Genomic DNA, 26799 nt, shown 5'->3' on the forward strand with positions numbered 1-26799 from the left:
ATCCCACAACTTTCTTAGGGCATTCACTATGGAATTATCAGATTTGCATGGAATCCAGCTCAGAGGAGAAAAGAGAAGGCTCACTGCTTTGCAAGTGCAGACCTAAGAGGTGACTTAAGAGGAAACTTGATTTGGTATTTTGGTCATTAAATAACATACAAAGCATTTTAACAGAGTTCAGACTGCTATTCTTCTCTCCCCCAATTCTATATAGAATATAAGAATTAGTAGGCAAGACTGACAAATCTTGAACTGTTGACAAATTCTTTTTGGAAAAGATTTGGTTTGCATTGTAAATTATTTCCATGTACTCCTAAAGAAGTATCATCACTTATTTTCAGTTCAACATCATTTTTTATTTACTTGTTTGTTTTTGTGTTTTAATGGCTTCTTTATATTTAAAACAAAACCCATGTTTTTGAATTCCAAAGCATTCGTATAGGAATTAGAAGTAAAAATAAATAAGGAAAATCAAGCTTCCCATCAGTTATATATAAGAAAGTCCTGCATTATCAGCAATCCTCCTTCCCTAATGTCATCTTCCAGTCTTCATTAATTTTAGAACAAAAATTACTCAAAGCTGGATTTGAAGACAGTTTCAAGTCAGAGAAGAAAATTCTCAAGTGCCTTTTTCTGACACATTCATTTACAACCATAGAATGATTTATGTTGCAAGGGTTCCAACCCCCTTGGCATGGGCAGAGATACCTGACAACCTGGCCTCGAACACTTCCACTGATGGGGCATCCACAATTTCTCTGGCAACATGTTGCAGTGGGGTCTCACCACCTTCACAGTAAAGAATTTCTTCCTAATATCTAATCAAAACCAACCTTCTCTCAGTTTGAAGCCATTCCCCCTTGTTCTTTCCCTACATGCCATTATAAACCCTCTCCATCTTTCCTGTAGTACTTTATCATTTCTGCAGTTCTGTAGCTATTTAAAAGGTGCAATTATGTCACCTTGAAGCCTTCTCTTAGGCTGAAAAACCCAATGAGGAAAACTTAGGCTTTCCTTATAAAAGATGCTCTGTCCCACTAGTGATCTTGTTGGCCTCCTCTGGATCTGCTCAAGCAGATTCATGTCCTTCCTGTGTTGAGACCCCAGAGCTGATGCAGCCCTGCAGGTGGGCTCTCACCAGAGAGGAGCAGAGGGGCAGAATCCCCTCCCTCTCCCCTCTGGCCACGCTGCTTTGGAGGCAGCCCAGGGCACGTTTGTGTCTCTGGGCTGGGAGTGCCCATGGCTGGGTCATGTCCAGCCTCTCATCCAGCAGCACCCCCAGGGCCTTCTCCCCAGGGCTGCTCTCCATCTGTCCATCCCCCAGCCTGTGCTGGTACTGGGGTTGCCCCAACCCAGGCACAGCACTTTGCCTTGCTCTTGTTGAACCCCATGGGAACCCCATGGGGCCGCTTGCTGATACCTGTGGATGTCATCCCTTCCCTCAGGTGTGGCAACTGCACCACTCAGCTTGGTGTCACTGGCAAATTTGCTGTAGGTGCCCTCCATCCCTTTGTCTGTGTCATTAATGAAGATATGAAATAACACAGGTTCCAATCTGGGCTCTTGAGTGACATCACTTGTCACAGATGCCCATTGGGAGTCTAAACTGTTTACTCCGAGTAGACCACTGCCCTCTGGATGTGACCACCCAATCGCTTTCTTATCCATTAAAGAAACCACTCAAAGAATCCATCTCTCTCCAGTTTAGAAAGAAGAATGTTGTTCAGGACCTTGTCAAAGGCTTTGCATAGATAGATAGATAGATAGATAGATAGATAGATAGAATCTATGATTCTTCCCTTGTCCACTGATGTAGTCACTCCATCAGAGAAGGCTGTCATGTTGGTCAGGCAGGTTTTGCCCCTGGTGGAGCCATGCTGGTGTCTTGAATCGTGTTCTTGTCCTTCAGGTGCCTTGGCATGGCTTCTAGGAGGATCTGTTCCATGACCTTCACAGGCACAGAGGGGAGACTAGTGGTTCCTAGGGGCCTCCTTTCTATGCTTTTTAAGAGGAGTGCATTTCCCTTTTTCCAGTCACCTGGGACTTCACCTGAATGCTGAAACTATGCAAATACCATGGACACTGTCTTGGTGACTACATTAGCCAGTTCCCTCAGGACTCTGGGATGCATCTCATCAAGTGCCATAGACTTCTGTACATTCAGGTTCCTCAGGTCATCATGAACCTGATCTTTACTTACAGTGGGAGGAACTTTGCTCTATCAGTCCCCATCCTGCTGTCCTTCTTACTGACAAGATATTTCATTTGTTTTCTCGTTTTATTATGATTCTTTCAACTTCTGGTTTCACTAATAGAATATAGTGTATAGAATTCAAACTCAGACTTATTTTAAAATATTAGTCTTTTATAGAGCTCTTTCTATTACAGATTAGCTTTTGGAGCATTTTAAAGGAGATCTCAACAGTTGTTCTCTATTTCACAGTGCGTAATCTGGGGGATTACGCATCAGGTGAAGACCAGTTGAGAAATGCAAAATCTTTGAAAACAAATCTTGTGGCTCAAAGGCTTAGTGTATTTGAAGCTAAATTTGAAACTGTCAACTTTATTCTAATCTCACATAATGTCAGGATGTCTAGAGCTTTGTTTGCCTTTTATTTTTGTTTATCACTCTTTCTGACATTTGATACAGTTCTGTGCAATGCCTGCAGATTTTTATCCCTCTAGATAGAAATGACTGCAAATGTTCTTTTCCCTGCTGTACAAGAAATAAGCTCAAATATTTATCCCACCAAATTATATAATCATATTTAAGAGTTGTAATTTTAAACGAATTTATTTGATGTTAAAGAAACTAGACAGATTTTTTGGCTTTGTATCTTATCTTAGATTTGACTAGCCTAAGCTTTTAGAATTTGGAAAGATGATTTTCTTTTCTCCAGGGGGAAATATCCTTCTGTAAACAATTAAAATGATAATAATTAAAGAAACGTGTAACAAATTTTAAAAAAAAGTCAGATTTTTTTGTAATGAAAAGCCAATATGAAAAATCTATGAACTACATACCCTCATATTATACCCTTATATTAAGGTCTAAAAACTTAAAAGACTTAAATATTAGGAAATTGGAGTTAAAATATATAAATTTTGAAAAATGTTTATAACTACCTTTTATTTAACAGTGAATGAATATAGTCACAAAATGTTAAAAGACTTTCTTAACAGAAGATATTTTTTCTCAGTTCTTTTCTCATCTTAGTTCAATGCACTTTGAATTTACTTGGTTTCTAAGCAGAGTGCATGGGTTATTTACTCTCCTGTTTTTTGTCCCCTGACTAAGGTTAACAAGTTGTTTATTGATTTTTTGTATTTATGTGATCTTCTCTCATATTAAATGGAAAAATTCTGTATCCCATTGAGCAACCGAAGACATTTGGTTTTATACAGTCCACAGATCATACTTTTGGCTACCACTTTTAAATCTCCCATTCACCACAGAAAATCCCTGGGTTAGTATGCATAAGTAAAGTAATGCAATTTTGTGTTAATTGAAAAGCAAAATATGGGATTATTTTGAGCTCAATGGTGTAAAATCTAATTTCTTCAGAATAGTTATATTGTATTTTAAGATCTCCTAATCTATGCTCTACCTGCCTATTTGTACGTATGGACTACAGAAATCTGAACAGATTTGGGATTCCATGTGGTAATCTATGTGCCCACAGAACTACATGGGACTGTATCATCTTTAATGGTGAGATGATTAATAAACTTCTTTTAGTGGTCTGGGATTTTCATTCACAAGAAAATACCTCCCTGTTTAGAGCATCACTGTAATGACTCCTGTGATCTTGTATAAATTAGGTTTCAATAAATTAAGTTTCCTCAGAAATGTCAGAATTGTTACTCTACCCTGCAGCACCCCTCACTCTTGATTCTAATGGCTTTTTATTGCCTGGAGAAACCTGCACATTTCTGCATTCATAAAAATGTTCCTTGAGGTGGAAAAGGAGTTCTTCAAATACTGATTAAAAAGTAATTGCCTGAGGCCTTGACTACAGCTTCAATGCTGAAATCAGCATTCATTTCAAAGTTTTTAAAGATGTGAAGAGAAATAAATCCACATCCCTTACACACTTGCTGCTAAATCACGCACCAGTACATTGATCTCACTGCCAGCTACAGGGAATCATCACAACCTGTAGAAACACCATAAAGTACAGTGACACAAGAGGCTTCCCTTAGATACTATATGTCCAAATCTTTGTGCTTTCACAGTATCTCATTGATCTTAATGGAATGAGGTAATTTACATGATACAAATATTTGGCTCCAAAATATGGAACTCAACATCCATGCTTTTATACAAACAAAAAGATACAAATGCTAAACTGAGATCTTGTTTGCATGATTCATATTCCAGACATTGACATCTAACTCATTATACTGAAGATCTGTTTCCCACTGAAATTCTCATTTATTTTTCTCCTTTTGCCACTGCAGTGACAGAAATTCAGATAGTTACAGATATTCTGTACAGTTTGGGCTAACCCCAATGTGAAGAAATTCTGGGTATGTCATGCTCATTGGCATTGCTGGTTTTTGCCTTTCCTGCTGGAGGGCAGTGTCATAGTCACCCATACAAGATCTACACCTTCCTATCAAAGACATGGTTCAAGCAGCCCTTTTTGGCCAGTTTGCAAGTGCCTTGCCCTCCACTAATATTTTAAATTACCATGTAAACTGCAACAAATGAGACTTTGGAACTGTGTGAAATGATGTAGAACATTCAATTACAAAGTCTCTGCATGAGCCAGTGGCAGCCTCTCAAGGCTTCATTTTGCCTTGCAGGACAGCCCAGTTTGACACCTATTCATGGCTGCATTCTGAGAGACATTTAGCATAATACAGAAGCAAATGCTGCAGAGGCAGATGTCCTACTTGCTACAGAGCCACTGGGTAAAAGAAAGTGTGTGTGTAACATCCAGTGGTATCCTATGGGAGAATAAAGTGCAAACAGAAACCAAAAGAAGAGTCAGAGACAGACAGCCAAGACAGAAAAAATAATCATGTAAAGGTAAAAGAGTGAAGAAATTCAGAAGATACATGCTGGAGAAAAGGGGGAGACAGGCAAACAATTTCTCAGTAATGGTCAGCTGTAACATTTTCAGGCACCTATTTTCACCACATGCTTATTATTATGTAAATTCTATTTCAAGTATGAAGCAAACCCCCCCTTTTTATTTAAACTCCAGAAACAGGAGATCTCTCCATGATTGTCAAAATTAAAAAGATATGTACCATCATGAAAAAGGACAATAAGCACTCCAAACCAAAGCAATAATAGTATGCTAAGTTTTTAAAAATAAGCTAAAAACACAATCACTAAGTGTAAGTACCTACAAATTGTATCTATTGACTGGCACTTTTTCTGTGAGACTGACACCATAGAAAGATGAAACATTCTATGGCTATTATTTCTGGGACAAATTATGGGATCAGCAAAACATTGGTTCAGGGGTGTGAGCATGAGCATTGCCAAGGACTGGATTCAGATACCCATAAAGCTCATAAGGTAAGCTTCACTCTTGCCATCCTTAATGAAAAGATAATTGCAGAATATAATGCATCTATTCTGCTCAAATAAGAGGAACTTCAGAATGCTTGTAAAAAATATCCAATAATCACATCAAAAGAAGACCTCATTAACACGTTAAATATATGAAGTGTTCAGAATTTCTAAAATGTTATGATTTTCTGATATTTGCAACACAAACTTTATGATGTTTTTAAGGAATAATTGCAGAATAAGAAAAAAAAAAAGACCCTAATAACTAAAAGACAACTAAAAGTAGATTAGTTTTATTAAAACTTAACCAGAATAGCTTTGTTTTCTAGTGGTAATAATTCTTTTAAACGTGGAGAGATCTACCTATAATATGTTAGCTATAACAATGAAATATTATTCCAGAGGGAAAAAAATAGATTTCAAATATAAACTCTTGTTTGTTGAATACTCTGGGTTTTTTTGGTGACTTTGGCTGCAGTTTTGTTGAGATGGATGTTCTGGAAACTAGACTAGTTTTCTTCCTCTTTCATTTTTTTCTGGGTAATGGAAATTGCTATTATTTATTCAACTTTAGAAAGGGATACTGGCTTCCATATTAAAACCTAAAGTGATTAAAGGTCTCCTTTACAAGGTTATGTCTAACTTTTTCATAAATACTGAAGTCAACACTATTTATAGATGAAAATGTCAGCAAAAAAAAAAAAAAATATAGGTTTTTTCCTCCTTGTAGCTGAAACTCTTAGTTTATATTACCTTTTAACAAGATAAAAATATGACTTTGTTTATGATTTCACTGGTTACAATTTAATCCCCTGCAAGATCATTAAAACTTTTATTTTCATGTCTGCATCCAGTGTTTATTGCTCTTTTAACGGAATTCAGCTTCCTAATAATAATCACTTCAGTTCTGAATTTTACATTTTAATTAAAGAAATGTGATTCCTTTGGAAGCATACAGGATACTCTCTAAATTAATGCATAAGCATCATAGAAATGCTTGAGGCTCATGGAAGCTACAGTTAGTCTAGGGATACAATATTTGTACAAAATATTGCAGAAACTCATATACACTAAAAGAAATTTGAATACTTAATATTATGCTAATAGAAGGTTAATAATATTCCTGAATCTGTATTAAATGCTAGAGGATAGAAGAGATAAAATAACCAAGGGTGATTTATAATACAAATAAATAATATTCAAATTAGAAATATTAACATACCTTCCCTGCTCATAGAATAGTTTTATCTCAAATGATCTTGGTATCAACCTTTGTAGAGTTATGAAATTATGCATTTATGATGTACAAAGCAATGTATAAATGCAATGGATCAAAAACCCCCACAGGTTATGTTAGATGTTCTTTGTGTCCCCCACTGAACACTGTTTTTTCTATATAAAATAACAGCACTTTGTAAAAATAACTGTACACAGTGGATAGATGATAATTTCAGTTGCAACTAAAAGGGTTTGGTTTGAAGCCACTTAATTTACACTCTTTGAAATCCTGGCTATGACTGTGAAGATACCTCTAGAGATGTCAGACTCTTTTTTCTTTGCAACTGATTACACCATGTCATACTATTGTACCCCTGTTGACATACTGTTTCCAGTGCCTTGTTCTGTGCATATCTTAAACCTGTAAATTATCTATTGTATCTGTCCTGAGTCTTTGAGAAAATTTCTCTTTGGCTGTAAGGTCTCATCTTAAGCATAAATTTTGAGGCCATTTTCACCATACCTTAAACTGTTAGGAAAAAAACCCATCCCAACCAATCTCTTTGGATTTTTTTTTTTTCAGGAAAAATATATTTATTCATGAAGATGTAGCTAATTATCTAGTTAATTTAGGAGATATTTTGTGGGACTCATATTGTCTATGACTGACTGGGTAATACTGCTTGTTTATTCATAATCCATACATCTTTTCTTAGAAACCAAGTTCTTGGCAATTATCATGCCCTATTTAATATTCAGTTATATGTGACAGTATTTCCTTGCATATTTTGATACACACCTGCTCAAAAAGTCCACATCACAGATTTCCAAGCGGAGTGATTTCTATTTAATATTCAGATCATGTTACTTTAACGGCAAATATGTATTTCTTTTACAGTTCATGATACTTTTATGAAAAATGAAAACTTTCTCTGTGTGTTGTAAGCATGAGGCCAGCTTTCATATCTTCATGAACTTAAAGGCAGCATTATAACTTATTTACATAGGTCCTAAAAAATGGTACAAGAAGTAAATGGAGAAAAATATACCCAGAAAATATTAGTCTTAGTTTCAATCTATATTATTGGAGTAGCTGTTGTGCAATGTCCTAGATGGCACCCTTATGAAATTGTTCCTAATGTCTTCTTGCTTTCTAAAGAGGTCAGTCAATAAGATTACACCTTGATAGATATCCCAAGATTACGAGTAAAAATGAATTTATTTGTGGAGTTAAATGTTAATATTCTATTAAATTTTGAAAAATGTCTATACTTAAGGCTGTCAAATTGTTTAATACCATACATTAAGCCTATTAACCTAAAGAAACATTGTGCAATTTATAAATATTTCTTCTACCATGCAGTGCCAATACATTTTGCATTGTTAGTTAATTAATACTGGGAATAGTTGTATAATTATGGTGGGATAATCAGACTGGCACAGGTACAACATGGCTTAGGCAGGGACTGAGGGTGCCAGGCAGAGCTGGGACACGTCCCTGGGCCCTTGGCAGGAGGTGTGGGGCTGGGGGTCCCAGGGCAGGCCAGTCCCTGCCACTGAGGCCTGTGAGCACCACCGGGACCTGCTCAAGTGCCCTCCTTCGACATTGACCAGCTGCTTTGGAGACAGAGTATTGGCGTGGACTTTCCCTCTGAGGGAGTACTGATGTTCTCAGGATATTGTGCTCCAGCATGTTTTCCCACGGGAAATAGCTCAGGCGTTTCTAAAAATAAGTAAAAGGAGAACAACAATCCATGGGTAAGCTTGAAACCACTTAGTTGAGGAGTGCATCTGGCATCAGACTCAGTATTTGATCTCTGAGCGTCACTGGCGTCAGTGGTGGGGATTTTGCCATCCTGAGGGAAACCAGAAAAACTGCATGAACACATAAGACTTTCAAAAACAACACATCACATCTGCTTTCTACAAACTTGTTCAGGTGGTCAAATGATCTCAAGGTGATCCACAGCTCTCATCCCCATGAGAAAGTTTGTGCCTCCTTCTCAAAACATGCCAGAGCCCACGCACAGGCTGGGGCATGATTGTGGGTGTCCAACACCACCTGTTAGCTCAGAGTTAGAACTTCTCCTGTGCAATACAGCTCTTGGCCGTTCCCACGTGTCCTGGCACTGGGTGCAAGGGAGAAGGGCTCAGCACCTCACACTCAACTTCCCTTCCTCAGGAAGCTGTAGGGAGCTGTAGTGAGGTCACTCCTCAGCCTCCCCCTCTCTGAACTAGAGAGAAACTCAGCGTCCTCAGCCAGGTATTTCATCCACCAGCCAGGTGAGACATCCACCTCTCTTTAGAGAGCAGTAGGATTTCAATACTAAACTGTGGTGACCTACAGATCCTCTAGAGGGAAAACAAGGATACTACTTGATACCACCTACAATAATTCTTTGGATAATATCAGGAGGCAGATCATTAAAATAATTTACAAAACAGCTATCAAACTCTGCCCTTTTGTTTGCAACTAGTGAACACCACAACAATTAGATTGGTGACTGCTCTGGAAAATAACATATATATGAGTAATTCTTTAATCGAAATATCTTTAATATTATTTTTAAACAATAACAATTTGTAAAAAATAATACACATTGTACTTTTTTATAAGCATGCCCCATTTAATCTGAAATATGAACTTCCTTTGTTCTTACACACAAACTGACAAAATCAAGTTTTAAAACATTCATATTTACAAATTGATAATTAAATGAAACCAGCGTCAGATTTAAGTTTTGAGGATGGAAATGCTGAAAATCAGTAATTCCTATACTTGACAATTTAGCCAAAGCCTGTTACTCCATTCTCTGCTAAATTAGCCAATAATTATCAGTTTCCAGAAAACAGCAGTGAAATAGATGAGGGAGGGTTTCTGGGGTTTGTTTGTATGTGTATGTGTAGGGAAGATGTTTAAATATCAGAGAGAGCAAGTGTACCCTAATAAAATTAAAGTAGGTAATCTCTTACTGAAATTGAGATATGTCTGTAGTTTGCTATCACTTTAATTCTGTTTTCAACACTGATTTCACATAAAGACAATGCACTTTATGTGTGTCAGTCCAGTGTAAGATTCATTTGTATCTCTGACAGTAATCTGTTATTATATAAAAAAATACTCAGTATTCAGCAGCGTGATTCAGGAATTAGTCAGCATTTTCCCAAGCACCAATTTCATCAATATAAGAATGACTATGATTAAAAAGTGCTTTTAAATTAAAAGCACAGGAATTCTGAGGGAAAATAACACCTATTTTGGTAACACTGGAGGCAAATCAGTCTCAAATGATATTGCACTGCAGAATAAAATTTAGTATTCATATTTAAAAAATAACATAGAAAATCAGTCCGAAATGTGTCATTAGTTAAGTGCATAAAGACCATAAAATGTTGTGGAACTGGAGAAAAGAAAAATAGACATTAGCACTCAGCTTTAGCTAAATCATCAAACCAACAAAATTAACTACTATATACATGAACTGTATGTGTATGTACATATATGGACTCTGGAAATGGTGTGATGCACATTTATATTGTAAATGACTGAAAGGTTTTTATTGGCTTCTGTTTGTCTGTTGTGTCAGCATAAGTAGTAGACTCCAGCACATAAATTATTATTTCAGATAGGGACCTAGAAATTCCAAATGATGGAATCGAGATAGAAAAAGACATCACCTATGAGAAGGCAGACCAGTTATTAAATGAACTTAAATATGTATTTATTCATCAATGTGGTCATATAAATTCCATCTTGATTTTATAACATAAAAGACTGAAAATAGGAGGATTTCTGTTTGGAAACTTAGCAAAGTTATAATTTTTCTTATGAGTAAATGGTCTAGAAAATAACTGTGGGCATCATATTATTTGACAGAAATGTTCAAAATATATTGAATGATACAGTATTAAATACAATTGATCAAATATATTTCAGTTACATTTACACTGAGATTGATCATACTGAAAAGGGAGGACACTGAAGCAAAGTAAGAAAGTTATCACACTAATTTAAGGAAGAGCAGAAGTTAAATGTTCAGAATGGCCTTTTTTCTAGTTGATCTGTATGTCAGAGAACTTGGTGCTTGCTCCTTCCTTTCTATTCACTAGGATAATCCATTGTTGAAAATAGCAAATTTTGTGTAGAAAAATACAATACTATTTCTCTTGCTCTCCACAGAAACCTTTTCATTTTATTCAGAAAGCATTCTACGGCCAAAAAGCACTCAGAGACAAATCCCAAAATTTTATATATGTGTACATTCTTCAGAAAAAAAGTTACTAAGCAGCTTGATTAAACAATCTAAGTATCTGCTACATTTATCTGGGTTTTCCTTCACATCCTCTCTGAGAACACTGATTTAATTGCTCAGTATCCTGCTGTCACCAATTTGTCCTAGGTTAAGTATTTTCTAGTAGTACATATATTTCCTTTGCTAATAGATGCAAATTTCTTCAGGGAAATGGTTCCCTAGCTTTAATAAGGAGAGAGTTGAAAGTAAAATAATAATTTTCAATAAAAGAATTCTGATTCTTTTTAACAGAAAATGTACTAGATCTTGTGAAGATTGTATCAAAATCAGTTGAATACATTAAACCAAACCAGTGCATAAATTACCTTATATAGCTTTCTTTTCCATTTTCTCAGTATATGCTTTGAAATCTTATGCTTTTTCAGCTTCTTTTACAGTTTTTGCAGAAATTCTTCTGTTTCCTGAAAACTGAAAAACCTTTCAACTTCAATTTCTCAACTGTTTTGTGGGAAAACGGAATTCCATCTAAAGATGCTGCTGGCAATTGGGTGCTAGGATGCCACTTGCATCTGCTCTCTTTTTGTAACAATATGCATTAACTCATATTAGACTACCAATTAATAAGCAGAACTCAAGGCATCTATTAATAAAATCACAGGTGTTACTAACCAGCTAAAAATAAGAGCCTTAGAGTGTAGTAGGATTTGTATTTAAAAAATGGTGCAAAACCACACAACATTAACTCCCTACAGTTTTCAGGAGTAGCCTGCATCACTCTGGCCAGCCCATCCAAAAACTGCTTCAGCCAGGCTGAGATGTTACTGCTCTGTAAAAAGTGGTTTGTTTCGTGAACTCAGTAACGTATCAACTGCTTTCTTCAGAGGGAAAGACCTAAAGAATCCACAGTGCATATTTTTAAATGCCTGAGGTCAGAATTGGCATTCACCAAACATTTTGTCCAGAACTTTCATGAACTAAAGACTAAACACTTAAGTACCTTCCTTCCCAAACACCAGGCACAGATATTCTGGAAGAGCATTTGTCTTCCTCTGCATACAGGTACTGTTGCAAACCTCCTGCTGCTTCATTAACTCAAAATATGCAACACTGAATTCCTGATTACAGTTTATGCAAGCATACTGCACAGGTAACTGAACCATTTCAGCATTTTCATCTACAAAATATATGTGTGAGCACCAAAGGATCAAGAGGCACGGATTTGGTGGGATGAACCAGATTAACTCCCTAAATTAGTCCTAGCAAATATGCACACACACACAGTTGAATATCATGCTTAGTAAACTCACAAAAGCTTATAATTGTCTATCCAGATTCTCTTTCCTTGGCCAAAAATTTGTAGAGAATAAGAGCATTGAATCTTCAAAATTCTAATTAATATTTGTTGTTCACATTCTTGGAGTTGAAACCTTTTTGTCCTTAGATCAATGCTCCCTGCTACAAGAGAATGTTTTCAAGAGAAGTCCTTTAGAAAAAGGCAGACCATGTACACAAGCAATCCAAACCTAAATTTAATTCAAGCACTATCTCAAAAATGCAAAAAAGTGTACATGAGAAAATACAAACTGCTGGAAAAGTGGCATTCATATTCCATTCATAGACCTAGGAAAACAGTTCTAATTTAGATACTATTTTGTGACTTAAATTTTATTTCCCCTGTCTTTCATTCAGTTTCTAGGAAGCATTTTTGTGGAAGAAAACTAAGTATTGCAGCTATAAATCCAAAATGTGGGTTAGTCTACTATACTGAAAATGTAAAGCAAGAGGAGCATACAAATAAATTTAGATGGATTTAACATGGAGAAAACCCATCAATTTAGTCAATGCTTTTGTGTAAGCTCAGCCTTAGAACCACATCCAGTTACATGTTAATAAGCAAGACCAATACTTTGGTTGACATTGTCGTGATCAGAAAATCACACATTGTTTTCATTAGTAATTTACAAAAAAAGTGCTTCAAATGAAAGATCCAGAATTTAAACCTTTGGAGTCTGCTACAATATACAGTGAACATTATATCTAGCAAAAATAATGGGACAAGAAGACAACAGAAAAAAATATTAACTGTTATTAACAGGTGAGTTCAGTACCACAATATAAGGTTGTTCCAGTGTTAGGTAAATTCAATAGGGCCACACAGCAAATTTATGAAATAAAAAAATCAATTAAAGTATCTATTCATAAATTAGAACATACATAGTAATGTATATTTATTTTGAAATGTTACTTTCCATTGGAATAAGGAAACAACACAATATTTGTAGGAGCCTGTACCTCATAAGTGCTATATGTATGCATGTATTCTACAAAAAAGGAAAATAAATCAAAAGAATAAATCTATCTTCTGAGGAGATGAATGTGAGGGCAAGTAGATTTGTTCTGCTATGTATCTTCAATATTTGTACATGCAAAACCCATCAACAGTTAAGTCTAAGATCAAAGTCAAGAGGGATAAAAAAAACCCCTAACTAATATCATCAGTGTAAAATTAGAAGTGTGACTAATGTTATTATCAGTTAAATTATATTTTTCTTAAAACTACAAAGTGAGAAATCAATAGGACAAAATTAGTACCTTTTACCTGTCTTGCTATTCACTTAATTCTGAAGGCTACATAAAATGCAGCATTCATATGATCATTCTTGATTTTGTCTCTGTTTTAATACATGAGTATTTGGCTCTAATATATTGTGCAATAACACTATAAAATATATGAAAAGTTACTCTAAAATGATAATATATCTAAAGCAATGGAAAGGTTCTGAAATATAACAGCACTAATATGTTTGATTAAGTGTTTGTTTCAGAAAGAAAGATGGTTGAAATAAATTATTAATACTAACAGTCCCAGCCAGTAGCATGCAATCAAGATCTTATAGCCAGAGTTGTTACAAAAATGCATAGAACTTTAAAATCTTAACTGAGAAAATATACTTTCTATAGTTGTCCATTTGTGTAAAACCACCACAAACCAATTGCTGACTACTGTAGTATCACTTGAACAAATCATAGTCTCAGGATAAATGTTGTTCTCTAGAAATAATCACCTTGTCTTCTACTATATTATTAAGTTTACTTCCACAGAACAATATGAAAATTAAATTATTAGTTTACTATTCCAGTTAAAATTATGGTAACGCTAAAAGATTCAACTTCCAAACAGTCTAGTTTAGTTTTATTTTTTTAATTCAAGTTTTTTTACTATTAAAAAACCCCTTAATAATCAGATAAGATGCTATAGAATTAATTGAATAGCTGTCTTCCATCTTATGCTTCAGAAGTGACCATGATTTTGCCACAGACTTAAAGAAATAAAAACAGCATTCTGCAGAAACATGCCGGTATAATATGGGCCTCAGTTTTACTGAATATGAGATCAAGCTTTACTCTTGATTTTGTGACTTAACTGTCTTAAAATATGACTCTAGCAGTGTTGAAAAAACCCAGCAAGCCTGAGTCCTTGTACTAAATTTTACCTTTCTTATTCAATAACTTCAAAGGCACTGCTACTTTTAATACTGAATTAGTACAGCAAGAATTAGACATTTTCATTTATCATGTTTTCAAGCATCACAGGGCTGGGAAGAACCATACAGGAGCATCTCAACCCTTTCCTACAATGGCAGGAATGTCAGCAGAGACTTATCCCAGCAATGAAAAATCTTAGGTTCATGTGGTCAGTGACCAGAAATGAGTAGCACTACATAAATATGGTTCTACTGTTACATTTGGAAAGAGGAAGGAATTTAAGGAAAAGAGCACAAAATCCTTTGAGCCAAACACTGGATGGGACTTTCTCCTCCATATGTTTTCTGCAGAAGAATAGCTGAGTATACATAAATATTAAGGTTTCTCATGTGACATTTTAAAGCCTTTCATTTAATCAGAGTCTTGCATTATTAAAATGTAGCACATATGAAGAAGGCTCATTGAGTGCTACCACAAGCAAAGCACATCAGCTGTTTGATGCTTCCTGAAGTGTGTGACTATTGACAAAAATAGGAAATGTAATGTCAATGACAATGCACACCTTCTCAGGTCCAACTGCAATTCTGAAAAAATACAAACATAAACCACATTTTGGTCAAATGTAGCACATAATGTAACATCTATGGTCTTTTCTACAGCATGAAATATTTAAAAGCACCTTGATAAACAGTACTCTTGGTGTGCAGAGAGCCATGAAATTTTCAATTGTACTGAATGGCCTTCCAGTGTCCTTTCTCTGACACAGCACTTTTTATGAGTGCACAGATGCTGCCTAGAACAAAAGGTTTTTATTCTTTAATTCTTTAAGAGAGGGGAAAAACTACAAACAAGGATTCCCTCAGGTTTCAAAGTTAGGGGGGTTTTTGCAGTTTATTTAAAGGAATTATGAGAGATACAAACAAGAAAACAGATATGGATATGGCAGACTTTAAACCCTTTAATAAACTGAAGGATATCTCTTATGGTATTAGAATGAAATACAAAAACATTGAGGGCTTCATCTCTCCACCTTCACAAGCTGTATCATAACAATGTTTAAGACCTAACTCTTCTCTGCTTCCATTCAGAAGATAAAGAGCTTCTGAATGGAAGCAGTGAAAATCTGCCATATCTTCTGCATCCTGTTGTCTCTGCCCACCTCTCAAAAAAGATTTTCTCACTGTATCCTAGATCAAACACAAGACCAATTATTCTGACCTCTTGCTTGCACATCTATTTTTATGATATTATTACATCTTAAGTTGAACAAGAGAGCTGAGACTTCCTGCTCCCTTCCTCCAGCAAACAAGAGCTTTAAACTAAGCTAGAGCTCAAATTTTTTTTAGGGACAGGCAGGATGAGATTAAAAAAGTTGTGTGGTTTGGAGTATTTTGTTTTTACCATGGATAATTTTGCAATTCAAACAATACTCTGTGAGATGCTTCCCCCGGTCTGTATGTCAAATTTATTATAAAAACCATCCCCAAAATGAATAAGAGAGGAGAAAGAAGCAACCTTACTAGCCTGTCTCACAAGATTTAGTTTCAAGAGTGTTGAAGTCTGTTGGAGAGTAGGGCTTTTGCTGCTTCAGAGATTCTCTCCAGACAGTGCTCTCACAGCCACCCTGGCCTGCACTGAAGAGTGTCATGTGAGCTCTTTCAGAATCTTGCCCTCTTGTTAAAGTAGAAAGTTATGCTAATAGCTCACATTTACATAGTGTTTTACATTCTTAAATGCTTTTTAGACATTAACATATTCAGCCTGAAAGCAGTATTACACACACAATGTTCTCTACTTTACAGACTACTGAACAAACATAAAGCAGTTAAGATTCTGACTTGTGCTACTTATTGTCTTTAGAAGTTGGAAGAGAAAAATCAGCAGTACTGGAGAGGGAACTCAGGTACAAAGAAATGCCTCCAGTGCTGTGGTCTTTTCTTCTCCCTGTCCCTTTGGATTTTTACCTTTGTATAAACTCATCACTTGTGATTTCAGAGCTGCAGTTGCTGTACCTTATCGAAGAATAGTACTGTGAGGAAAGCAGTAACTTTGTCAGCGGAAAAGCACAGAAGATGGAAAGAAGGCTGATACCCAGCTGTAACAGCTGAGCTTGCAAAGTGGATTCCCATCATCTTACAAGGCATTGTTATGTGAGAAAAAATTTATCTAGACATTCTATAGGCTAAGTTTATGTGAAGGTCAGTAGAAGTTTTTCTGATACAAAAGACAGCAGCAAGACACAGGTTTAGTCCCCAAGCACTCTGTGTTGCTATATTCTTTCTTATTTCTCCTTAACCTAAAAAACTAATAGGGAACCTCAGGGTAAATCAAACAATATCCCAGGGGAATATTTTTATTTGCACATTTTTACATGTCCAGGGTACACATAAAAACAGTCTGCCATAAACATTCCAAAAGTCCACAGGAGTTAGAGAGGGTGTCCTTGGAATTGTTGTTTGCCCAATCAACTAAACTTTTCTGCTCTAGGGTAGGCAGTTGCTCAGGTTCCTGCAACAGCTTTTTCTCCTTTGTTCCTTCATAAGGAGGGAGGAAAAGAGACATCTCCTGGTCACAAACATTTGCCAGCACACTAAAGATGTTATCATAAAATAACTATTTCCCAGCTTTGTTTTCTAATTCCCGCTGCAAGTACCACCCTCAACATGTGCTTAATTCTTCACCCTTAAAATCAGCTGAATTAGCAGCAAAATCAAAACAAATATCAGTTACCCATACCTCTCTTCATGTATCCCAAGTTAATTTTCCTCAAAAAATGTGCATACAATTCTACTTTTATTAAAATATTGGTTTTTATTCAAGACTTCGACTGGGATGTTGATGAACAGTTAGCAAAAAAAAAAAAAAAATTGAAATTTGTTTGGAACCCTGCCTGTATCAAACTTTTTTCACCAGTTTTTTTTAAGGAATGTGTCATACCTTGACAAACCAAACAAATAAGTCCCCAAACCACCATTACTTTAATTGTAGATAATCTCCATTGCAGTTAACAGGATATTTTGTTGTTGTTTTGTTTAGAACTAAGGAACTAGAAGATGAACAGATTTTCCGAGCTCTGTATTTCATTTACAAACCTATTATAACTTTTGAGAGCTATGCTTAAAAAAACAATGACAAAATGTACCTAGTTGTGCCATTGTATGAAGTTGTGCATAACAATTTCTCACTTGTAGAAATGAAAAATACTTATCTTTGCTAGAAAATCCCATTACTATAAAAAATATAACACAAATTGGACCGAGATTCTTCCCTCACTCTAAATGACTTAGAGCCTGATTTCTGATTATACTTCTATTAAGTTCATGCTTGCAGGAATATCCAAAAAGGAATGACGGGTAACAGTAGCACACCTACTCAATTATTCCAACTGTGAAACTGAAGACAGAGAAAAGCAGGAATCCTAATATCGGACCTATTTTATAAAACATGAAAGCCAAAATTCCAATAGAAAATGATAACATAAAACACACAAACAATGACAGCAGAATTTTTTTTTTCCAGATGCTTTGATTTTTTTTATTATTGAGCTTCAGGTGATGAATCACCTGTACCATGAAGGTTTTTCAAGGAGAGAGAATACTTGTAATTACTGTCAAATTCCTATGGAACTGCGAAGAGTCACTTGATAGGACATTAAACATGCCTGCAAGGTTGACTAGTTAGCAGTACAGCTGTTAAAAAATACTTTGGCTAGAATTTTAATAATACTGAATTATAATGACAGGAGAGGTTTTGTTTTCTCTCAACACTATTTGAATTCCATTAATTTCAAAATGTCTTTTAAGTAGATTCCCACCACAATTCATCTATTTCCTCTTGCTGCTCACTTTTAATTTAAGGAAGAAGGCAGCATTCTTTATCACATATTCTACTTCCCACAGAAAATACAGTTTCTTTTCTCTTAAGTATGTTAAACATCATCCAGGAACATAAATGATACCACATGTTTTCTGAACTGCTTGCTAAGTTTGTGTTGTTGTATTTTTGGATGAACATGTTAGATCTTCCAGTTCCATACCTACAATACACATCTATAACATTTATTCACCTTCCTTATATCTGACAGCTGCCAAGTTTGATACTGCCAATTTTGGTTACGGATAACTAAAAGCTTTTGTAAATTAAGCAGCTTGTACCTTTTTCAACCTATTTTCCTCTCACAAAGGGCCAGGTCCCCTTTTTCTTTTGTCAATTACAGCCTTACAAAGCCTAGAGTGTCCATTTGAAAAGGACACTGATTTTTGAGCAAGATTCTGCTTGTATAAAATTCCAAGCCTTGATGTATTGGCACGGAGGCTGAGATAGCCTTTTATCTTCAAATATAAAAGACAGTATCTGCTCCTGCATCCACATCTGATGACTGTGGAGATGTAGAGGTAACTGGACACTGGCTTGTCAATGCCCAGCTCTTACACAAATACCTTTCTGAGACTATGAGAAAAGAGTGAACAAGATTAATCCAGAGGGGCCTTGTGTTGATGCATGGTGGTTTTTTACTGCACCACTGCCCAGACACCAACACTGGCCATAAATACATTGATCCCAGAACTACAAACTCTAGAAACATGTCAGTGTAGTGCTGAGGTTTATACAGCTAGGGAGCCTGAACTAGGCAGTGTCCTGAAGTAAGAGCTCTGGTTCATACCAGATGATTTGGAATTAATGTTGCAATTTTTAACATGATTCTTAATGGTGAATATGGCTGAGGACCACAAGTCATTTTCTAAAGGAATCTACTGTCTAGAAGCTGATGCTCAACAGAATTAAAATTCCTAAATGCCTGAGACACTTGGAAAACAAGATATGAGCTAAATTTCACAGGTACCTTTGGAAAATATCTTTACATCTTTATTCCCCATCTAAAATGGATAAAAGAGTACATGGATGAGGTCGAAAATGGGGAAGTGAGACAAAAGCTACTTCCAAAATAGAAAGGGTTGCTAGGCTTTTCTTTCTTTTTTTAACTTAATTTCTGAGCAGATTAGCTCAGATAAACTAACTTGAGTGTATCCTACATGGCTTTTATATTTGACTTGCAAAAAGAAATGATGCTACTGATGTTATATTTAAACCTGTGTATTGAGGAAGCATTACCATCTGCTATTGAAGTAATCATGCAAAAGTTTAATCTCATTTTCAGAAGTAGTTAGAGATAACATAAACAGTTTTGGGTTTTTTTTCCTGTTTAAATGCATGCTGAAATAAATAAACTTTTTTCACTTCAAAATAAATTAAAAAACAAATTACTTTTTTACAAATTCTCTTTTTATGCAAGCTCAGGTACTATTTGAAGGATATATAATAGAGGCAAAATTGAGCAACATGCCCATAAGCAGAAGAAGCACAACAAAGACTGGATTACAAAAAAGCAAACAGTTTACAAGAGCCTCCTGGTGGCATTTGCAGATCAAATAATTTGAGTTCACAGAAAACATGATTTTCAAAAATTTCTAACTTGAAGTTTTACAGTTGAAAAGTATCAGTGCCAAAAATATTTTTACTTACTTTTTTTACAACCATAATACAGAGCAAATGCTAATTTAATAAAAAGATGCAGGATGGGAAGGAACTATCTCTTTCAAAAGGAAAGGCCATACCTAGAGCTCTGGTTTTGTCCTTAGATTCTCCCAATTAAGCTGCTTTAAATAGATGAGGCTATATGCTTTGCATCCTAAGCAAGCTATCTAAGGAACACAGCCCTGAAGGAAAAAAACCCCCTTCTTTCTATATGTCTTTAAATGCATCATATGGATCTCTGTGATTAAAAATTGTGGCTCAGCTTCAAGATGTAGAGTTTAAATAATTGCTTGGCATAATATGTTGTGCAGTTCAGTGGAACTTGCTTCTAATGAATTTCAGCTGACATATCAACTTATTTACAGAATCATAATTAAAATATCTAAAAACATGTTTGTACCTTACTCTATTAGGTGATTGGGAACAAATCTCCCTCTCTTTTATGGCTAGAAAGCATGTGGCATGGACCTCAGGGGGGAAATCGGTCAATTTGGCCAAAAAATGCTTTTCTCAGGCTTTTTTAAAAGGCACCATTCAAAGTCTGGCAACAGGATGAAAATTATTGGCTTCTACATTACTGCCTCCATCAATGACATCACCTAAAGCTCTAAACAAATCATCTGTTGCTGGAAATTATTAAAATATAAGGGTTAGCAGAGCATACGTGGGAGTTTTTAAGACTCCACAGTCATCTTTTCTCCCAGTTGATGCTCTTCTGCTGGGAATAATATCAGAAGAATTTTGCCCATGAGAAAGGTTGCTTCCCTACCTACTAGACATGAACACAGACTGTTATCAATAATTGAATAACTCTTTTTTATTAATCTGACAGGTATTAAAAGCCAAACTAGTAATAAAGGCAAATTAATAGGTAAAATTTGCTGAAGTATCAATTTCTTTAAAATGAAATAAAACTTTTCATTAAAAGGAATTAATGATCCTAAAAGATACAGACAGCATTTTTATGAGCAAGGAAACTAACACTTTCAGATGGAAAAGTGACAACTTTAAATTAAAAATACCTACAAATACACTGTAAATGAACTTGTTTTATGCATTTAAAATCATTGTAAATATTTCTACAAAAGCCTTACACCAATCTCACACCTTGTTCAACATCCAATAAAAAAATCAGCAGTAATTATTACAGTTTATTAAATCTAAGTATTTTTCTATGTGTAGTCCTATTTCCAAGCAACCCAACAAAACACACAAAAAGAGGACATAAAAAGAAGTATTCCTCCAGAACATGCTTTCTAATTCAACAGCAACCTTGCAATACAAAACATAGATAGAAATTTTCATTTTATTTTCAGTGCCTGCTAAGAACAGAACAAGGTAAAGAAAGAGTACATAGAGTTAAAAACCCCCAAAACAAAACAACATTTTTACATAATTTACCCTAGTATGAGTCTCAAAAGAATAGGGTCAAATAAAAATTTTGCCAATTCCATTTAGTCAATTCCATACTTTTTTTAAACAAATGCGTCTTTTCTCTGATGGACAATGCATTTCCCACAAAAATTCTAAATATTATTTGTCAAGGTCTTCATAACCAAAAAATCCCCAATTTTTTAGACAGCATTATTGGGAATTGCTAAGTGTCAGGCATAAAACATAAGAAAAGCTTATAAATATCTGGAAATATTAATCTATTAGGAATTTTGTTCCTGCTATTTCTCCATAGCAGAAAATTTTTAATTCCAAAAAAATGGGACAAGGAAAAATTGATTAAAAAATCAAGGAACTGCAGCAATTTATGAAATAAAGATATTAAAATTCAATACGATTTTTAATAGCTGGCTAAAACTGAAAAGAAGACAATTTTAAAATATCTTCAACACTACCAGAAGCAACAACAAAGCAAAAGAGAAGGAGGATAGTTGCATAAGGATGCACTATGGACTAGCTTATGGCAAAAAATGTAATTTAAAGGAACAAACTAGAATTCTATAGGAGAAAAAGGAAGAAGAATTATAGGTCTTTAAGGGATATCTGTTTTCTGATTGTATACCTCTGACTTGAGAACAAAAGTTGCAACTGTTTTAATTGGATCTTTTAAGCCCATACAAGCTTCTAACACATTAATTTAGATATTAATTTAGATCCCTTTTAGCTTAGGCAATATACCAATGAGCCAATGTCTGACCTAATTTAACCAGTGGTCAAGCCTTCTTAAATGCTTTTATGCAGGGTGTGAATACTAATTTAACTATTTTTTTTTTGTTTTAAATCTCAGAGACCTGGTTTTATGTTTAAACTTGTGTAGTTCCACCATAATGATTGCTAATGATGCATTTAAGCTGCACTTTTAGCCAGAAATGTTTGCAAAATGATATGACTTGCAAATGAAATTAAATGACTTGCAAAAATGATAAGTTCTTACTGAATAAAATTTCTTCTGTGTACATGATTCATATTCATTGCCTTTAGGGGAAAGTAAGATCTTACCACTTAACAAAACACAGCCAATGAAAGTAAGAAAGAGATAATAGCAGGTTATGTTTTGTCACAAGCTTCACAGTAAAACCAGAAAATCATTCCAAATGAGCATATAATTTTGTTACCTTATATAGCTACCCATCATTAATGAAGATAAAGTGAATTACACAGATATCTGCAGATAATGATCTTGTATTTGCCAAAAGGAACTCAGTTTTGAATTCAGGTATCAGATTCTATTCCTATCATGCACATTTAGTATCAACAAAACACAGGAGTGGAAAAGTGCTTTGTTATTGCTTTAGCCATCTTTCAGAGAAAAAGTTTGTTAGAGGAAGAAATTGCAAGCAAAAAAGCCTTTTTGTTTCAGGAAATACCTTTGAATTGTTTTGTTTCAGACATTTGCCATCTTTTGCATTGGCAATCTATCAAGCAGAGTCCTTTAGAAAACTTGAGTCCTTGAATTTATATGCAGTCAGTGAAGGCTGGGAAGAGTCCTAGAGGATAATCTAATTACCTTTCAAGATAAGGCTGTTGATTGGCAGTAAGAGACGAAAATAAGAGTCAAATCCCTCTAGGAATAAACTGCAAATGCCTGATGTTTTATTAGAGTATCATAATAATCCCACAGGTAGGTGAAAAGGCGAGTGCACAAAAGAGGCATTTATTAGACAGTGTAAGGGAAGCTAAAATCTAATCTATTAACAGACCAAGTGATCATCAAGGACAAGTTTGATTTAAGAATCTGTTTTGTGGCTTGCAAATATGTCACATCACTACAGCACTGTGTCCAAGAGCTGTTGTGGACTGTAACTATACTCCACAGAAAAGGAATCTGCCATCCAAGTAGCCCTCCAATCCTTCTGCTATCTGGAATAAGGAGCAACCTGGTCAGTTTTAAATTCATTAGTAACCAGGAACAGAAATATTTTGCATAGCCAAGTGTTCAGGACACTGCACAAAACTTTCTGTTCCATAAAAATCTGTCATGTATCCGTGAGAAAGATGCCCAAAAGGTACTACACCTTGTTCTAATAAACAACTTCTGTATTAAATTTGCAATGCAAAAGTGCAATGTAACATAATGTAGCAATGTTAAAATGTTAATGTGAATATTAATTTCCTGAAAAGTATGATAAAACTGATTATTAAGCTAATGGTGAAAAAACATTACATTGTGGCTAGATATTGCTACTCACATGATTTGTTTTTCTGTGCAGAAAAATATTTCTCATCAGCCATTATGCTCCGATTCTTAAATTTAGCATATGAACCCTAACAAGCTGGGCTTTGTTTTTTAGTGAATACTATGAAGCTTAAAATATAGATATGACACTACCTGGAAAAGAGAGTATACCGAGTTAGAGTATTCGTTTGCACACTGCTGCCTTTCTTCCAGGGTTGCTGGAGGTCCAATGGTTTTAATGTGCACTAAGTTACACTTAAAAAATGCTGCTAATATAACCATTACAATGAACAACACTTATACCTACCAGTATTATTTAAGACCTGCAATTGTTTGGTCAGGAATTTACATTGATGTTTGACCACAAGTGCACCAGAGACATCCATTAACTTACATTATGCAATGCTACTGCAAAGTATTTGCCCTTTATTCGTGTGTTAACTTCCTTGAAAATTCTCACCTGATCTCTTCTCTTGGATCAAACTCTCATCAATATTTAACACTCATTAAAAATTTTCTTGTGGCAACTCTGATTTACTTGAGGAATGTTGTTGTCCAAAGAACCTTCTGTAAAAGTGGGGAATTGATGCCCAAGAGCATCTCACTCTGAGCTGAAGTTCAATTACATTTTACGATAGTTTTTTGTTTAGCAAAAGAATGACGAGTGACATTCTGAGGTCAAATCCATTTGCTTCTGCATTCCTGTAATCTCCAGCTATTCTGAACACCTCTTTCAAATTGCAGCTCCCAGTTTTTGATGATCATTATATTTTAGAGAATTAATTCAATTGCTTGTTCTAGCAGTCCAGCTTTTGGATTCCTTAAGAAAAGTCTGTTATGCTTTCTGTTGTGAACTAACCTCAATTGTTACCTCAGAAGTATTCACCTTCATTCTAATTAGTTGATATTATCTATTCTGCAATGTTCTTGATACATAAAGGTACACAACTGACAGATGGCTTGGCAAATTATGAATATTTACAAGCAAAATCTTTTAAAGAACATCTAAGTGTTTCTTAAATTGTTGCCCTGAGTAACCCTTTGACGAGGCAGAAAGTTATTCCACTGGCACCAAAAAATAAACCTGAAGGTTTTGACAAGAAAAATTCATCTAGACTGACTGAATATTAATTTAGAGAAGACTATCAGTGCCAGTGCTCAGCTAGGCAAGTGTCATAAAAAATGTTTGAAATTATATGAAAATAACTACAAATGTAACCTCAGTCTTACTGCTAGGGCTAGTTTCTGGTTACATAACCACAGAGCAGCAGTCAATTCTGCCCTAAATGATGAGGTGAAATTGCAACCGGAAAATCCTTTTTTTGACTGGGTAACACAGCTTGCATAATGACTGTTCTTTAATCAACAGATAATATTACTAGAGTAGAAGCTAATTATCATAAGTTAAGTAGCTTCTGTGCATGCAAGTACTGAGTAATGGCTACATTCACGTTGTATTACAATCACTTTGTATTACACCACGTGGTTTTAAAAATATTAATTTTATTTTGTGGCTGTCACTACAGTAGAAAATAGCACAAGAAGAAACAGAATGGAAAGATGCCAGAACGTGGAGATAGAGTGTACCTCCCCCAATCAGGGACTAATTAATTCATGTAAGCAGAGTGTCTATAAATATGCAGTAACTACATGAAACAGCTGATTTGCTTTAATGATGCTTCATTTTTCTAAATGTTCATTACAAACTAATAGCAATCTGGCAAGCTGACTGGCTCATACTAATGTCATATTTACAGCAATGTCACTTCATATGAGACAAGGTTCACATTTGTAGCAAAGTCATTTCATGTGGAGCATAAATTACAATACTCAGTACAGATTTGCAAGATGAAAAAGATGTACAATACTCAGTACAGCTACCTGTTTTGCACAACACTGCTGACCATAAAAAAAAACCAAAATACAAACCCAAAATACCTTATGCAAACAGTATAACAATAAAAGGCTTTGCTGCTATTCCTACTTCTCACAGATAAAGCAGCAGCAGAAGACATTTACCCAAAGACACTCACCCAAAATCCCAGAGAGAATTTAGAAAAAAAAAATAAATGTCTTGAATAAAGGATCTCTAGTTCAGTCAATGCAATTACTCTTCCTTCATTAATAGTTTGCTACCAGTTTTTGAAGTAATTTCACTTTAGGTTTATAATTCTAAAGTATTTCTAATACTCTACCAATTACTTTTCTTAACTGTTTTTTGGTAAAAAGAAATCTAGCTTTTTTTTTTTTTAATGCACTAAAATAGCATATTTTCTCTATCTGACCTTCTCCTAGATAAAGAATTAACTGTTCTGGAAACTAATTTATATGACTGGGGCATTCATACTTAGAAATTTGTACTTCTTGTCAAAGGTCAGCTCTGATCATCTCCCTTCACTCTAATGCTGCCCTCTTTCTGTGTAAATGTTATGCTTTATTCCCTGAATAAATTTTTCAGGCCATGTTTACTGCTGGTGTTTGTTTCAAGCAAACATCAATCTGATAACCATGATTAGAATTTTTCAAGAGCTTTAATTCCATCTTAGAGGAGCTGAAATTCAACTTAAAGTTCAGTAGACGTGGTATAAGTAAGTCAGCTGATCTTCCCTACCAGAGGAAACTTCACATATCTCCCAGATAACATGATATCTCACTTCAGATTCTTTGCAAGGTGAATAAATGATTACTTCAAAAATAAACTGTTCATTTGAGTCCATAAATACACAGAGATTTTATGTGCAGAAATAACAGACTCAAAGAGAGTAACTGGTACATTCTCTTTTCTTGATATTTCTATAGGACAGCAGAATCTTTAAATGCAAGTACAAAACTATAAAGGAAATTAGCATCTGCTAGCAAAATGGCAAGAACCTTGAATACCCAGAATTATCATTCATATGCTTCATCATAGAGAACAGAAACAGTACTCACAAAACTACATTTCTATATATTAGATCATGTGGACCATGTTTATGTTATCAGGCCAAGAGATGTTCAACCACTCTTTTGGCTACAGGCAAGATTCTGCCTCATATAAGCTCATAACAGAGTTCAGGGAGGGATGAATATTTGCAGTGAAAGAAATATTTAAGTATTATGTGTTCAGTTGTGTTCAACATTCACTTTCGCAGCTGTGTTATACTTGCCCTGAT

General features: G+C 35.1%; 1 protein-coding gene across 1 annotated transcript in view; it reads right to left on the reverse strand.

Moving 5' to 3' along the window:
- CNTNAP2 (contactin associated protein 2) overlaps positions 1–26799 on the reverse strand; it is a 1011078-nt gene that overhangs the window by 766495 nt on the left and 217784 nt on the right. The gene's annotated exons all lie outside the window — the stretch shown is intronic.

The sequence above is a fragment of the Melozone crissalis genome, unplaced genomic scaffold, assembly GCF_028551555.1.
Source record: "Melozone crissalis strain CALT ecotype California unplaced genomic scaffold, PUWL_Pcris_2 ptg000016l_1, whole genome shotgun sequence".
NCBI lineage: Eukaryota > Metazoa > Chordata > Aves > Passeriformes > Passerellidae > Melozone > Melozone crissalis.